Raw genomic sequence first — 18,688 nt, forward strand, 5'->3', positions numbered from 1 at the left:
GCAGGGTTAGCATGGCCGAAATGTGGAAAAGCTTTGTCAGCACGCCACAACAAACAGCAGCACCAGCAGCTCAGATGGAACGTCTTAGCAGGAGGCAGCATTTTACCAACATGGTGGAGCAGTATGTGTGCACACGCCTACATGTAGTGAATGACGGGTCTGCCCCCTTCAACTTCTGGGTCTCCAAATTGGGCACATGGCCTGAGCTTGCCCTTTACGCCTTGGAGGTGCTGGCGTGCCCTGCAGCCAGTGTATTATCTGAACGGGTATTTAGCACGGCTGGGGGCGTTATAACAGACAAGCGCAGCCGCCTGTCCAGAGACAATGTGGACAAGCTCACGTTCATTAAAATGAACCAGGCATGGATCCCACGGGACTTTTCCGTACCTTATGCAGAATAGCAATGGATACCGACCTTACCCACCCATTGTTCCATTTTTGCTCTTTCTCACTCTTTTGGGGTGTACCCTCATTTAAAATTTGTGAAAAGAAGCAGTGTTGGCTACCTCGTCCTCCTCCTCAGGGCCAGATTAATGTAGGGGCTATTGGAGCTGCAGCTCCAGGCCCCTACCTTTTATATAGGCCCCGGGTTGGCCATATTCACTGTTACCGCTCTTCTGTCACTTGTAAACACAGAAGTCTGGCTTCTATGCTCGCTTCCCCAGGCAGCACCCTCAGAACCTCCCCACACAGCGTGAAGGCCGGACAAGGAGGGACAGTTGGCGATGCATGGATGTGTTTATGGGCTTCAGAGACAGCATCCCATGTTGAATTAGGCATGCATGGCTGCACCCTTCCTCCTCTGGGTGCATGGCAAGGCACAGCCCTAAGGCCCTTCAAAATCCTCAGCACCAAGCCCATGATGCTGTTAATCCGGCCCTGGTCCTCCTTCACCGCCGCTTCCACCTACACCGCCCATAGGTGTGCGCAGCCTATTGCATTAAGGTGTGCACCCCAAAGTTGAAATACACATGCATGTGTTTGCCAGCAGGGAGAGTAATGTATCGGGGCCATGTACCTGTAGGCAAGGAGAAATAGAGCAGAGCAGGTCCCAGGGAGATCTTTCCCATCTCCTCACTGGCAATGCTATGTGCCCTAGGTGATTAGGGTGTGCCCAGGCACACCCAGCACACCCTGTGCGCACGCCTATGTCACCGCCACATCCACCACCACCTCAACCTCCCTCCTACTCCATATGGGCCTCGTCCTTCAGAGATGAAGAAGAACATTGTTTTATTTTTCTGTTTTTTTTTGTTGTTTTAAGTTATTTCCCTATCCACATTTGTTTGCAGAGCACTTGCCATGCTCTTAATTACGTTTTGCTGCCATTTGCAGCACTCTAGCCCTTTCCTTTGGTGTTTTAGAGCCATTTTAGTGCCTTAAAGTTCGGGTCCCCATTGACTTCAATGGGGTTCGGTGTCCGGGAAAAGTTCGGTAAAAGTCCGGGACACGGACCCGGACTTTTTTTTAAAGTTCGGCCGAACCCGTCGAACACGGACATCTAGGTGTCCGCTCAACCCTACTTATGACCATTTTGTATGCAATGGTAATTTAGATTGGGTAATTGGTTTAATGTGCTTTTGGGCACAATATTGAAGTTTCCTGAAATTCAGCCACTGGAGGCACAGTGTGAAATTTCAACGTTTACTCAAAAGTGTGTTCAATTGTGAGAATTGTTTTTGACACTATTTGATCAATATATTGCTGCAATTAAGATAGCTCACATATTGCCAGGTGTATGGGCAATTTTGCATTTTAATTTATGTGTTTTAGTAATTGCAAAGGTTTTTCGAAGTTTTTTTTTTTTTTTTAAATTTAAACTGAATCAATTCTTGCATGGATTTGGTAATAATATGCACTAATAATTTTTCTGCAGTAGTATGGCGCTGCACTTTATATATATATACGGTACATATATATTTATATACATATATATATATATATATATATATATATATATATATATATATATATATATACAGTATCTCACAAAAGTGAGTACACCCTTCACATTTTTGTAAATATTTTATTATGTCTTTTCATGTGACAACACTGAAGAAATGGCACTTTGCTACAATGTAAAGTTGTGAGTGTACAGCTTGTATAATTGCAAATTTATATTTTTTTAAGCATAGAATTTTTTTAACTGCACAAAATATATGCAATTGTTTACATATTTAACCCAAGTACATAATAATGTAAGTATATTATTTCATTTTAGACTCAATGTTTAAGATTGAAGATAAGTACACTAGATTCTTTATGTCATGACTATCGAATGACATTCCTGAACAAAACAATTTGGATTTTGTAGGGCTATTGGAGGTTATCTGTAATTGAATCAATAGGTGCCTTATTTGTTCATGACATAACTGTTTAGCTTTGTTTCAATGTCTTAATCTATACCCTTTGTAAGTTTGAGCCAGTTCTAAATTATTGGCCTATGGTAACCCTTTGACAATATAATGTGCATGAATAGAAATCTCTTTGCAAATCAAGAGTGACACACAAATGAGTCTTTAAATTGATCCTTCAGAATTCTCAGATCACTCTAAAATACTTTCTGTACTTTTGGAGTTCAGCACATTTTTCCCATTTGGCTATGGAAAAAGTCCGTTTTTTTTTTTCTAAATGACATATTAGGTTGGATAGCAAAGGATCCTGGATATTTTCCAGCTCCCATTACCTAAAGGCCAATAATCAGTGTTCTTAGTCACTAATGTGAGTGACACTTGACAATGACAACTGTTAACTCTATGGACTCATTGTATAAGCACTTACAATTTGAATGCCATATAATATAACCATATTAAATATTACTTTATAATATATATTAATTTTTTTTCACAATTTATTTGAACTTTAGGGTAAAACATTTCAAAGTATTTTCCTCTCTTAAATAATGATTTAAAATAATGAAACTATCTTATGATCAGTTATAAATACCAGTCAAAAGTGATTAAAATTCGATGTACAGTTAAAGTTTCCTTCACTAACTATTATTTTTAATGAGATGACCAATCTAGAATAACAAAAAAGTAGAAGAAAGAAAGAAGGTACATTAATATATGTTAATGTATATTACACAAATTGCACTACCATATATTGCAAATATATGTAAGTCTATGTCTAGACTTTAAATAGGTTTAGGTTTAATATTCCCAAAGTGTATCCAAAGCACAAGCCCAAGGTGTGAGGGCATGGGTTTGGAAGGAAACAAGAATGTAGACGGAAAAATAGATGAGGAACAAGGAAAAAAGAAAATAGGAAAGAAAAAGGGGGAGGGGAGAGGGAAGGGGAACACAAATGGGGGAGAGAGAGGGAAGGGAAAAAGAGGAGAGAAAGGGGAGAAGAAAAAGAGAGGGAGGAGGGGGGGGGGAAGGGAAGGGAAGAGAGGGGACAAAAATGAAAACTGGGAAAGAAGGAAAGAGAGAAGGGAAACAAGAGAAGTGGGAAAAAAGGTGTTGAGGGCTGATGGGATTTTTTAGGTACCAGATAGAACAAAAAGAAAAAATGTTTATAAAAACTAAAAAAGTTTATTGGTACATATTAAAACCAGTTTATATGATGCAAATCATGATATACATAGAAATACATTAAGCATATATGAGATGAAATATAAAATGAGGCATATAGGCGTAAGGCAACAATGTGTAGTAGATTGGGTCCAATGAGGAGCATCAGACCATTCCCGACATGTTTCGCGGGCACAAAGGGTCCGCTTCTTCAGGGGAGTAGAACACATAGAATATAATATGCCTTGAATAGCCTGTATGATATAACAACAACAACAGTTATTAGTGTGTACATGTACATATATAATCATAAATGCATGCGAGTGTGGAACACCAGGTGCACCCAGGGCCTCCACCGTGCAAACAACAAACCGACGTCCGAGTGAAAGGAAAGTGCCCCCCCAGGAAACGTCTCCCCAGCGGATGTGGAGGGGTAATCAGGACAGTGGGCTATCCCAAATGGGTGTTGCAAGATAGAGTGGGAAAAAATAGGTCTGCACTAAAAAAGGAGAGCAAATATGTCCACCATCACCATAGAGGGTATGGGATTTATATATAAATGCTTAATACCTATTCATGTTACATGTCATGGGTCATAAATCCCATACCCTCTATGGTGATGGTGGACATATTTGCTCTCCTTTTTTAGTGCAGACCTATTTTTTCCCACTCTATCTTGCAACACCCATTTGGGATAGCCCACTGTCCTGATTACCCCTCCACATCCGCTGGGGAGACGTTTCCTGGGGGGGCACTTTCCTTTCACTCGGACGTCGGTTTGTTGTTTGCACGGTGGAGGCCCTGGGTGCACCTGGTGTTCCACACTCGCATGCATTTATGATTATATATGTACATGTACACACTAATAACTGTTGTTGTTGTTATATCATACAGGCTATTCAAGGCATATTATATTCTATGTGTTCTACTCCCCTGAAGAAGCGGACCCTTTGTGCCCGCGAAACATGTTGGGAATGGTCTGATGCTCCTCATTGGACCCAATCTACTACACATTGTTGCCTTACGCCTATATGCCTCATTTTATATTTCATCTCATATATGCTTAATGTATTTCTATGTATATCATGATTTGCATCATATAAACTGGTTTTAATATGTACCAATAAACTTTTTTAGTTTTTATAAACATTTTTTCTTTTTGTTCTATCTGGTACCTAAAAAATCCCATCAGCCCTCAACACCTTTTTTCCCACTTCTCTTGTTTCCCTTCTCTCTTTCCTTCTTTCCCAGTTTTCATTTTTGTCCCCTCTCTTCCCTTCCCTTTCCCCCCCCCCTCCTCCCTCTCTTTTTCTTCTCCCCTTTCTCTCCTCTTTTTCCCTTCCCTCTCTCTCCCCCATTTGTGTTCCCCTTCCCTCTCCCCTCCCCCTTTTTCTTTCCTATTTTCTTTTTTCCTTGTTCCTCATCTATTTTTCCGTCTACATTCTTGTTTCCTTCCAAACCCATGCCCTCACACCTTGGGCTTGTGCTTTGGATACACTTTGGGAATATTTCCCACAATCAATAGTATACATTCTAGGGATGTGGTACCTTCTCTCTTTTTTTGATTTATTACAAACATATTCTCGATTTAGGTTTAAATGTGTAAACTGAATTGCAAACTCTATTAAAGTCTATAGGTGGGGAAAAAAACAATAAAAGGCATTTCTGGCCATTTTCAAGGCTGATAGGAAACAAATTGTCAAAAATGGCATGGGGAGCTGGACATTGGCATGGGGGATATGTAATGAGAGTGTGTGTTGTTGCACCTAGTGCCCTTGGTAGTGTCAGTAAAAAAATTGTGTTGTAAAGTGCAAAAAAAGTCTAAAATCTTCCTCCTTAGTGTCCTTGGTAAATAGTAAGTGGGTCGTATATAAATATCAATATCATAAAATCAAACACTGGTTCCTAGGTAAACTCTAATACAGTGATTATAAATGTGAAACACAAAAATGTACTGTGAAAAAAATCACAACTGAATGAAGTAATCGCAAAATCACAAGATAATTGTATAAATTAAAATGCAACATGTATATGCAATTAATAAGTGAATCCATATTATTACCATGTGCAACCAAAGTATGAAACCTTCATCCTTAGTGTCCTTTATAAATAGTATTAGTGAATACACAAATAAAAGTGCAATATGTATATACAATTCATAAGTGAGTCCATAATAATTGTCAATCAGAAAAGTGCTGGTGCTTGAGTGATCCTCACCACCTCTCAACTAATGCACTTACCTCTATGTTTGACTATTTGGGAATAGTATGGGGAGAGGGGTCCTGTGTAATAAGGGGGGTAGTATAAGGTAGGGGGTCCTGTGTAATAATAGGGGGGAGGGGTGAAATTGCCTTCCAACCTGCACTTGTCATATTATTGACCTCTCTTACTAGGTCGAATTTTGCCTTCTTCTATATGCTGGGGTATGCTCGGTGGGCTCCAGTTGCGTCCTCCTCCTCCTCGTTTGTTCCACTGTATATCCAGAAATCCTTTCTTTTGGTGGTGTGTGTGGCCCTTTAGAACCACGTTTTTTCCTCCATATAATGATTCATGCAAAAAAAGTGGTCCCTTATAGTGTAGTCATTTCAAAGTAGGTATTTATTTAAAAGTAGTAACTTAAATTCAACTTTAAAACAAACAGCTCCTGTAATGGACAGCAGGATACAAAGGTTCTCACATCACTTCCTCTGTGCAGCAGTGTCACCTGACTCACCCTACGTGTGTCATCATGGTCACGTTATTTCATCATGAGGGATATGTACTAATGTTAACCACTTCATTACCGGGCACTATTACCCCTGCCTACTCAGGTCAATTTTCAGCTTTCAGCACTGTCGCACTTTGAATGACAATTGCATGGTCATGCAACACTGTACCCAAACTACATTTTTATAATTTTGTTCACACAAATAGAGCTTTCTTTTGGTGGTATTTTATAATTAAATGTCCATGTGGTTTTTAATATGTGGGTGAGACAACACAGAAGGTGAAAGATAGGATTGCTAGACATAAATACTCAGTAAGGGATAAACTCATTATATTGCCACTTGCTAGACATTTTTGTGGAAATGGGACATACAGTCTCACAACTCAGATATATGGTGATTGATGCGGTTTCTCAAAATAGACGAGGAGGGAATTGAGAATTAAGTTTACAAAAATTGGAAATACAGTGGATTAATTGTCTTAATACAGCAGTGTCTGTCTAAACACTGTATGTCAAAGTAAAATATGAAGGAAAAATGTTTTTTTCTTTTTTTAAATGCTTGCCTAACAGGTTTGGATACTGTGGTTGTTCTATTCCGCTATTGAATAAAAAAAAAACATTTCAATGAAAAACAGAAAAATATTTTTTTTCCCTAAATACTGAAAAATAATTATTTTCCCCTTACATTGGTGCTTTTTGAAGAGCAGGTTAGGAATGCAGTGTCTGTCTAAAGAATGTATGTCAAAGTTAAATATGAAGGAACATTTTTTTTTCTTTTTTAAATGCAGATTAAGCAGACACATATGCACTGAGCTTGCATTAAATGTGCAGCACCACACGCGACCCACCTAACAGACTGATAAAAGTTTTTTTTCTCCTTTCTCCTCCTCACTGGGCTCAGGTCAGGGATAAAGATTGTGCACTGCACCCCCACACAATACATTCAATGTAGATCGCTGTCTGATTAAAGAAGATTCTTCCTATGCTTTCCCTCAAAGCAATCTCCAGCCTGACCCTACAGTAATCTCCAATCTCTCCCTCAGCAGCATCAGGAACCTCTCCCTAGTATAGTTATAGCAGAGTGACGCGCGATGCTATGTGACTCCAGCTTATATAGACTCTGGGTCACATGCTGCTCTGGCCAATCACAGCCATACCATTAGTAGGCATGGCTGTGATGGCTTCTAGGGCACACTAGTTAAACGCTTGCTGATTGGCTGCCTTGCACCTGTTGAAACTGCGCCATTAAAACCGTGCCAAAACATCAAATAATGTTACCGAACAACGGAAAATACCCGAACATACAGTGAAATGTTTGGGTCCGGGTACCGAATACCCAAAAGTCCGGTACGAACCCGAACAATACAGTCTGGGTTCGCTCAACCCTAGTTGTCACCATTGCCATGTATGGTATCTTTGAGCACACTCTGCCACCAATAGCACATCCCTCTGCAAGCCACTGTTAAAGGGATTGTAAAGTCTCATGTTTTTTCACCTTAATGCATTCAATGCATTAGTGGAAATAACCTTCTTTGCTGCAGCTTCCCCCAGAGCCCCCCCCTTTTCTTACCTGAGCCCACTTGTTCCAGCAATGTGCACGAGCCCAGCGACTCCAGCCGCTGTCTCTGTCCTCATTGGATAGATTGATAGCAGCGGGAGCCATTGCCTTCTGCTGCCCTCATTCAAATCCAGTTACATGAGGGCAGGGGGTGGGGCCAAGTCCCGCTGTCTGTGTCAATGGACGCAGCAGTGGGACTTGGGAGTGTGCCCACAGGGGTGCCCCAATGGAAAGTGATTCTCAGTGGGGGCACCTGATGAAGGGAAGGAGCCAGGAGTGCCAGCAGGGCACCGCAGAAGAGGAGGATGGGGCTTCCCTGTGTAAAACCCTTGCACAGAGCAGGTAAGTATGACTTGTTGGCATTTTTATAAAACAAATTTAAACCTCTACAATCCCCCTTAAAATTGCCTATTACTGATTAATTGACATCATTTGCGATGGCAATTTTGATGTGGCACCCCAAGTTTTTTTAGCAGCTGCATCACATCTACAAATGCTGTGCATTTTGTATAAAAGACTCTGTCCTTTGCTCTGAAAGATTTGACCTGTGTGATTACAATGTCTGGGGCACTGCCAATACCCAAAACCCAATTTTTAAACAGCTGGTTGACAGTTGAAGATACCATAAATGTTCCTTAAAGCACAGACTATCTGTCCCTGTGCCCTGCAGAAACTTTTCTGTTGGGTTACTGTGTTTAGGCACCACCTAGTAGCACAAAAAATACAATTTTGGGTAGAGTCGTTCCTCTACTCTGCAAGAATATTCTTATTGGCTTATGCTTTGTCTCTACTAATACCCCAAAAATTATTTTAACAAAGTCTCTTTTACAGATAGTAAACTTGTTCCATTATTAAGGCTGGGTAAATACTGCGTTAGGCATTAAAGTGGTTGTACAGTAAATGCATGATGGTAAAAAAAAAAAAAACTTCTGTGTGCAGTAGTTCCCCCAGCCCCCCTAAAACTTAAAACTCCCATCTCGATCTAACAATGTGCACAAGAGCCTTGGCTCTCCCGGGTCTCTGCCTCCTCATTGACTGGCCATTGGCTCCTGCTACTGTCAATTACATCCAGTATGTCAATGAGGAGAGAGCGAGAGCAGGGGGGCATTAGGCAGCAGGGAGGCAGCAGGAGTGCCAGCGGGGGACCCAAGAAGAGGAGGATTGGGGCTCCTCTGTGCAAAATCATTGCACAGAACAGAGCTGCTGATGGCTGCTTAGATCAGGAGCTCCGACAGCCATAAGGGACCGATCAGCACACAGGACATCCACAACTGCCTCCTTCAGCTCAGCGTGAAGCTAACATCCCGGGGACCACAAGAGATGACCCGGCGCCGCAGGGAGAACGCACAACTCCAGAAAATGGAGCTATTAACCAGACAGCATGACCCCTGCATTCTGCAAGATGGCGGTGGCGGCCGCCTCCTACAAGCATGGCCTCCAGCCCAGCATACAGCGGCGGGACCCATCCAGCAAACGACCTGCAAGGTAGGAAACCCTGACAGTGGGGGATCCTCAGGATCATCCTCACCAGGCTCACCCACATCCAGAAGCCTGTCTGGAATAAGGCAAGATTTGTCTCACCAGCCAAACAGGGACAGACACAGACCGCTAATATGGCATATGCAGTACAGCCACAGTTTCCCAGCATGGATCTTAACACACATAACACTGATCCATTTGCATCCTATCCTACCACTGGCAATCCTATGTCAGATGTCATGCTCAAGAACATGTTGCAGTCATTTATGCACACATTCAGAACCTCTTTACACGCTGATGTGATGGGATATATGCATGAATTTAAAAACAAAATGCAAAATATGGGAAACAGACTTAAAATGGTGGAGAACTCTGTCAGCAAACACGCTCTTTCCCACAATGCCATGGTTGACGCACATAACAGTCACTCCGAAGAATTAGATTGGCTCAAGGATAAAGTGGCCGATTTAGAGGATAGATCCAGAAGGAACAATCTTAAGCTAAGAGGGATCCCTGAATCAATCCTGCCACAACAACTTGAAGAGCATGCAACTAAACTATTCTCTACACTAGCACCAACCCTTTCAGCAATGGAGCTAGCGATCGACAGAATCCACAAGATACCGAAACCCGCGTTTTTATCTCCTGACACTCCGAGAGATGTACTCCTGAGGGCCCATTTCTTCCAAACCAAGGAGAAAGTAATGACGGCTTTCCGCAAAAAACCCTGAACTTCCCCCTGAATTTGCTAAACTACAAATCCTTCCCGATCTGTCCCGCCACACAATGCAAAAAAGGAAAAACTTGTCTACAATCACAAAAGCTTTGCGGAACCACAATATTCTGCACAAATGGAAACACCCTGCACTGTTATCTATCACGCACAACGGAACTACAACTAATATTTCCACCCTGAACGACGGCATAGCATTGCTCCAGAAATGGGGCATACTTCCTCCTCCTGACGCCTCACAACAACACCAGCAACAACACCTGCCTATGGAAGAGGAATGGCAACTGGCAACCAGGAAAAAAAAGAAAAAACAGAAACACAAATATGGAGGTCCTGTATCAGCCTCAACAACATGGTCCCAGGCCTAAGGAATGCTGATTCTCCTCATGACCCTCTTCAAAAACCCTCTATCAACCGCGTGAGTTGATCTCGGACCAGACCCCTGGTCCCTTTTTTATTACAGATGTTCTACTGTTCTAACAATTTCCCCTGTTTTGTGTTATCCAGTCTCAAGGACACTAAATCTCACCTACATGAACGATAAGAACAATGCCCTAAGCATCTTACCTCAACACCAGCAACTTCCCAACAGAATTACTTTAATGACCTACCATGCCCTTTAAATGCATTTCAATAAATGCCAACGGCCTAAATCACCCCGCGAAGAGATTTGCACTTTGGAATGAAGTTAAAACCTCTATGGTGGACATAGTAGCAGTCCAAGAAACCCACTTCCAGGATCAGAACCACCCCAAATGCACCCACAAGGACTTCCCTCATATCTTCCTTGCAAACTCATCCACTAAAAAGAAAGGAGTGCTACTAGCAATAAAACATACAATATCTACACAAATTAAGGACATCATCACAGACCCGGACGGAAGATTCATCATTCTAACCGGAACATTTAACAACCTTCCTTTAACCCTGGTGGCACTGTACGCACCCAATACACATCAACTACGCTTCCTGCGACGACTAATAAAGAAGATCAACGAGGTCAAGTATGGCAACCTACTACTATGCGGAGACTTCAACTCGACGACAGACCCGACTATGGACTCCCTTCAAGGACTACTCCACAAAGAAGGACTGTATGATACGTGGAGATCCCTCCACGCCACAGAGAGAGACTATACTTTTTATTCGGCTAGACACCAAACATATTCAAGAATAGACATGTTCATTACAGACTGGCATATACTGGGGAGGACCTCCTCGGCTGTTGTCAAGGACATCACGTGGTCTGACCACGCGGTGGTTGAGATAACGGTTGACGGAGGACTCCCTAGGGGTACGGGACAGGTGTGGAGGTGCAACATCAGGAATCTGCAATCTAAAGTAAGTAACGCACACCTGTCACAACATCTACAAGAATATATGCAAATTAATTCCCCATCAGTGTCAGATCCCTGGACACTATGGGGTGCACACAAATCATACATGAGGAGTATATGCATACAGCAAAACTCCATTGTAAGGAAAAAATACAACCAAAAACTAACAGAAATCCTCAAACAAATCCACACTCTAGAAGTAGAAAATAAGAAGCACCCACAACCAAAATTGACCAACGAGCTAAACACTCTGAGATACCAACTCCGCCTATTACTATTAGAAAAACACGACATCCAACTAAGAAAGCTGAAACTAAACTACTATGCACATATTAACAAAGTAGGGAAATTACTAGCAAACCGACTAAAAAACCAAACAAACGAAATCCAGAATAACACACCTAAATAAACTCCATCCCTCGCATAAAATCACACACCCAAACGACATAGCGAACGAATTCGCAGATTATTATAGTTCCCTTTATAATTTAGACACTGACACTACCAACATTAAACCCTCTAAAGAAACTATTCTACAGTTTCTAGATAAACTTAATCTCCCCCATCTCTCTGACTCTCAACTAACACAACTTAATGCACCTATCACCATAGATGAAGTTCGAAAGACAATCTTAACACTCCCACACGGGAAATCACCCGGACCTGACGGATTCCCGAGCGAATACTACCAAACCTTTCACCATCTCCTGACACCTAACTTAACTGATGTATTCAATAAAGCAATCTCTGAAGCCTCATTCCCAAAATATATGCTCGAGGCATACATAGTAACAATACCCAAACCAGGGAAAGACGCGTCACTACCTAGTAACTACCGACCAATCTCCCTACTAAACACGGACCTAAAAATTTTTGCCAAATTACTAGCTAAAAGACTACAGAAAATGATGCACACTCTGATCAAAAAAGACCAGATGGGCTTCATTCCCAGTAGACAAACTTCGGATGCTACTAGACGCATAATAAATATAATACATATGGCCAAATCAAAGCAAACGCCTTCTCTACTCCTAACCTTGGATGCAGAGAAGGCGTTTGACAGAATCAATTGGGACTACATGACTTCAACTTTAGTCAAATTCAGACTAACTGGTAACATACTATCGGCTATCCTTGCCCTGTACTCCCAACCATCGGCCAAAGTATTCACATCCGGGGCCCTCTCCAAACCATTCCCTATCACAAACGGCACAAGACAAGGTTGCCCCCTTTCACCTTCTATCTTTAATATCTCCATAGAACCCCTAGCGGAAGCAATACGATCAGAAGCAGAAATCACAGGATTTAAAACAGGAAACTTAGAACACAAAATCAACCTATTCGCCGATGACATAATTCTAATGATGACCAACCCCAAAACCTCTCTTCCAACAGCCCACAAAATCCTGACAGAATTTGGTAAAATATCATACTACAAAATTAACCCTACCAAATCAAGTATACTTGAACTAGACAAGACTTGAAGACGACAAGCAATACCTTCAACTAACATGCCCCTACCCCTGGACTACAGAAAAGATAACATACCTAGGAATCTCCATAACCCCACGCCTATCCGAACTACTCCCAACCAACCTCAAACAACTTAAAAAGAAAATCACCGAAGACCTTAAAAGATTTGAAAAAGTGGACATATCCTGGGGTGCCAAAATGGCAACAATTAAAATGTGCATCTTTCCACAAATACTCTACACATTCAGAACATTACCAATCCCCATTTCCAAAACACAGATTGATGGCCTCTCAACCATCCCACAAAAGTACATTTGGGCCGGGAAAAAAAGCAAGAATAGCGTACAATACCCTCACGACACATAAATATATGGGAGGAGCAGGATTACCGAATCTCTCAGCCTATTATTGGGCGACACGCATAGACCAACTAAAACATTGGGACATCAAACCAGACTCCCCATTGTGGGCCTCTATTGAAGAATATAAAATCCCAACCAAAAATCTTAAATGGCTACTAGTGAGCGACCTATGGATTCCCTGGAAACTATCACCAACAATTAAAGCATCCCTTCAAGCCTGGAGATCTATCTCCAAATCCCAACCCACCCTAAATTTAGAACATAGCAATCCCCTTCCAATAGACATATTAACATCCAAAATACAAAAATTAAACATAAACCATTTTGAGAAACTAGGCATTAGTCACCTAAAACAACTCTATAACAATCATACTCTCAAAACTAAGGAAGAGATTACAAAAGAATTCAATATGACTCCAGATACGTCGATATCCCTTTCCAAAATACTAATATTACTGTTCAAACACCCACTACATGAAACCTAGACCAACTCCCAAGCGTGGAACTTCATCACGGCAAAAGAAAAAGAACGCAAGGGAATCTCCCTAGCTTACTCTATTCTGACGGCAGACTCACTAACCCAAAAATCGCACCACATGATCAAATGGGAAAAATCACTAAACCAAACATTCTCGATAACCCAATGGCAAAAAGCAATCAAGTCCACATATAATTTTTCCCACTGCACTAACCACTGGGAAATGATGTCCAAAATCATAAACAGATGGTATTATACCCCTTACAGGCTGTCCAAGATGATACCCAATTTCTCACCCCTCTGATGGCGCGACTGTGGCCTGACCAGCACCTTACCACACATACTATGGGAATGTCCATCCTTAAAAAGCTATTGGAACTCCGTGTTCCAGTGCATTGCTACCTGCACTGGTATATTGAGAAGTCCAAGCGCTGAGCTAGCCCTACTAAACCTCAACATTGACTCATACCCCCTCATGTATAGACAAATAATAACCCACGTCCTATTAGCTGCAAAAAAACTAATACTTAGAAACTGTAAATCCAAAGTCATTCCGAACCTTTCCGAAGTTATACATTTAGTTAACGAGAATTATGTACTTGAGAAAGCATTGTCTATTAACAATTTATCCTACAGTAAATTTCAACTTGCATGGGCACCATGGCCCTTCCTCACACCTGATACCAAAATGTCATAAACCTACTTAGGGATGGAGTCAGGGATCTAACCCTCCCTAGCCTGGAGACATAGATCCCTGCGGGTTCTGGGCTGGGGAGGACAACCCTGTCCCCTATCCTCTACCTTTAATGTGATGTTTTTTTTTTTTTTTTCTTTTACATATGTACTAACTGTACCTTATTGCTTATGAGACTTGAACTGGATACACCTTTGTACCCTTGTTTTTATTCTCCCTCTCCCTCCCTTCCCTATGATATCCTCCACGTTGGAGGACTACTCCTATGTTACCCTATCCTTGAAAATCAATAAAAATTTATTGAAGCAAAAAAAAAGAACAGGCAAGTATCATTTAAAATGGGAAAATATTATGTTTCCTTTCTTTAAAGTAGTATGAAATAACAGTGATTCCTCACATAAAAAATCTCCTGGTCTCAGTCTTTACCTTTGAAATTCTAGCCAATAAAATGTGCTTTGAAATATGTGCATAAAATTCCTCAAAACATTTTTCTCCTTTTTTCCCAGGGAAAATAAAATGTAATTTTTGGATTTACACATGTAGCCTGCCTGTTCTCTGTCTCTCAAATTGCCTCTGATGAGAAGTATTTATGTTTTGTGCAGAAAATCAGTATGATTTTTAGGTTATGTGTCAGAAAAATAACAGTCTGAATAATTATATCTGGCTGAAACATAACATTTCCCTGCATCCTAAATTGCTTTTCTTAAAAAGGAAGCATTAGCGTACATCAAATCTGTGAAATGGTTATATAATGTGTCCTAAAAAATATTTGCTAGTTGAAATAAGATGACACTCTGCCTCCATATTTGCATATTCTCAAAAATAATTAGATTATGTTCTAAAAATGTGTACATTTTGCATCTTCAGTGTGCACCTAAATACTATTTTTTTTACCATTACAGGCTGAAATAAGCTATTGCCATATTAACTTTCTATTAAAACAGATGATATTCTCTATTTTAGGCTGGGTTCACAGTTACGCGAATTGGATGTGGGTTTCCCCTCATCCAATTCACATGACAGGAGATTGTGACCAGCTGTCAATGGAGCGAATTGCACAGGGGCTCTGTTTCAGGCCTGAATTCAGGCAAAAATTTGGACCTAAATCATCCCTGAAACGGAGAACAGGGACGCACCTGACCCCTGCTGTCAGCTGTGTCAGAATTAGATGTGAACCCAGCCTGAAACCTGTTCAATATTTACATAATATCTTTACAAATATGTAGTTTAGTGTCGGTTTACACTATGGCGATCCGACTTGGGAGGCGACTAGTGAAGTCGCCGTGCACCGCGACTTCGGCGCGACTTGCATGGACTTCAAATAATGGAAGTCAATGCAAGTCACTCCGACTTCGGTCAAAAGTAGCGCAGGAACTATTTTCTAAGTCAGAGCGGCTTGAGTCGCTCCTATTAGAACGGTTCCCATAGCACTGAACGGACCGCGATTTGTCAGGCGGCCATGTCACCTGACAAGTCGCGGTAGTGTGAACCGGGACTTAATGTAATCCCTTGTCTATTGAAGTGCTTGTTTAAATGTCCTGGTATTCAAGAGTTTAAAGCAAGCTCATGGCTGCTGCTTGGGGAAGTAGCAAATCAAGCATGAACCGCACTTGATAAGTTGCAGTGGAGGCCACTGGAGACATTGGCTGACTAATAGACAACTGGTGTCTTCATAAAGCCACAGCATTGCAGGCAACACAGTGGATCAGCACTTCCACCTAGCAGAATTAGGGTTGCTGGTTCAAATCCCAACCACAGCACTACTCACGCACTCCAACAAAACATGCTTGTAGGTTAAACATAAAAAATTGCAATTGCCATTATTTTATTTTCCTGAATATATGGTTTCAAAAAATAAGTGTTTTGTAGTTTAAAGTTATTTCTGGCAAAAAAAAAAATGTAGATTTTAACATGTGTGTGAAAAATTAAAAAGAAATGCCTTGAAAGACAAGTGTTTAATTATTTAATTTAAATATGCTCACTCTTTGCCATAACACGAGTTGCCTCTCCAAAAATATATGCATCTGTTCTGGTGTTTTGGCAAATACTTTATTGTCTTCCATCTTCTGCATGAAAAAAATATATATTGTTAAGTGCAATCTGCTTGCTTTCTCTCACAAATAGTGGGCAGTCTAAAAAGGTTAAAAAAAAGTGTTTATCAAATCTGTAACATTTGTCAGTCCTTTCTCATGAAAAAAGGAAGCCCATTTTGGGGGAGGGAAGGGGTGGGGAATTACAATGTGGTTAGTATCTCCCTAATAAAGTGTGGCCCTGACAATGTAAGCTTCAAATTTGTGTTACAAACATGTACACTGTTTCAACCTTCAGTGTCCAAAATAAAGGCACTAATGATTTTCTGGAGTAAAAGGCCTGTCTGCGCTATCCCTCCAAAATTGTGGACTGTCCACAATGTTTTGTTAGTTGTGTTGCTAAGCTCAATGTGCAAATATTAAAAAAAAAAATGTAATGCTAAATGCCTGCTCAGAAATTGTGGCCATTCCAACTAGGCTTTTTTAGGTGTGGTGCAATCTTGTATATTTCCATTGTCAATGTCCACAAAATACACATTTTTTAAAAAATGCAAAATGCCTGCTCAGTCGCTTGGTTATTCTGGCTTGTTCAAAAATGCTTTCTAGTACTGGTGAAAACCTGTTTGCTATTTATTTTGTCAGTGTCCACATTTTTTGCAGATGTTAAATGCCTGATCTATCTGTCAGAAACAGTGACCTGTTTGAACAGGTTTTCTAGCTGTAGCTTTGACCTATATGCTATTTCCATCATTGGTGTCCAACAATCTATTTGCAGAGGGTAAAGCCCCATACGCACGTACCGATCGTCGGCCGAACGATCGGCCGTCTTTTGTCCAGGGCTGTCGTGTCTGTTGAAAACTGCAAAAGACTGCACACGAATTTTGTCAGCCAACAACAGCCGACTGCAGAAGTGATGTCATGTGATGGTTAACTTTCCGTGTGTTTCTCTTTTCTGAGCATGCCCAGTCTTGCAAATCTGCGGTCTCTCGGCTGAAATCTGTACTGACTGGCGAACAATCGGCCGTTCTGGTGTTGAACTACAAAAATTTTAATGCCTGCACGACAGATTCTGTTCGGCCGAAAATGCGCTGTCGGCTGTCGGAAGCTTCATACTAACAAGCCTACAATCGGCCGATCGGTCGGCAGCCGAATATTTGCGGCCGACAATCGGTACGTGTGTACGGGGCTTTTATCCCCACTCAGTTTCTCAGAAATTGTGGCTTGTTCAAACAGGCTTTCCAGCTGTAGTGCCAACCTGTATGCTATTTTAATCGTCAGTGTCCAAAAAATACACTTTGTAATGCCTGCTACATGCCTGCTTAGTTCCTCAGAATTTGCAAACAGGCTCTTTAGCTGTGGTGCAAACTTGTATGTAATTGCCATTGTCAGTATCTAGAAAAGAAAAAACATTTTTTTATCAAAGCTAAATACCTGTTCATTCACAGATTGTGGCCCAGTCTGTCCATCTTGCAATATTGCCTAGTAAAAACATTTACATGGTGTGCTGCTTGTCTGTACAATCTGTCTCTTGACCATTACATAATAAAGTATGTTCTTCTATTATAGTATTCAATTAAACAGTTTTAATGAAAATGGCACCTCCTACCAATAAATAACAAAAATAACAGCTGCCATCAGTTTTGGTATGTGTCAAAAATTAGTATGTGTGAATTTTGGAGCTGCTGTTATAATTAAGTAAAATAATCATGATCTCCTATTTTGCTATTTAATAATGCAGAAATCAAAAAGACTACTGCACACAGAAGGTTTTTTTTTTACCATCATGCATTTACTGTACAACCACTTTAATGTGCTGGAGGCCCTCAGTTATCTGGTGAGTAGCCCTTTCATTTATGGGTGGAGGAGCACTATCAAAGAGCACCTATTTATGAGAATTTAGGAGAATACAGAGCACCTATTGCTTGGTGATTTGAAGAATATATGTTGTTATGGACATTTTTTTAAACTTTGTGTAATATTATGGGTTTATGCATTTTATTATTTAACTGAGTTTTGATTTCTGCACTACTACATTGCACAATACAGGGTCAAATCTAAACACTTTCAATTTGTATGCAATCCGTCAGGCCCCTGCACTACATAGTTGAAGGTAAAGCCCCGTACACACGTACTGATCGGCCGTCTTTTGTCCAGGGCTGTCGTGTCTGTTGAAAACTGCAAAAGACTGCACACAAATTTTGTCGGCCAACAACAGCCGACTGCAGAAGTGATGTCATGTGATGGTTAACTTTCCTTGTCTTTTTTCTTTTCTGAGCATACCCAGTCTTGCTAATCTGCTGTCTGTCGGCCGAAATCTGTACT

The sequence above is a fragment of the Pelophylax lessonae genome (genome assembly GCF_965119305.1).
Source record: "Pelophylax lessonae genome assembly, chromosome: 2".
NCBI classification, from domain to species: domain Eukaryota; kingdom Metazoa; phylum Chordata; class Amphibia; order Anura; family Ranidae; genus Pelophylax; species Pelophylax lessonae.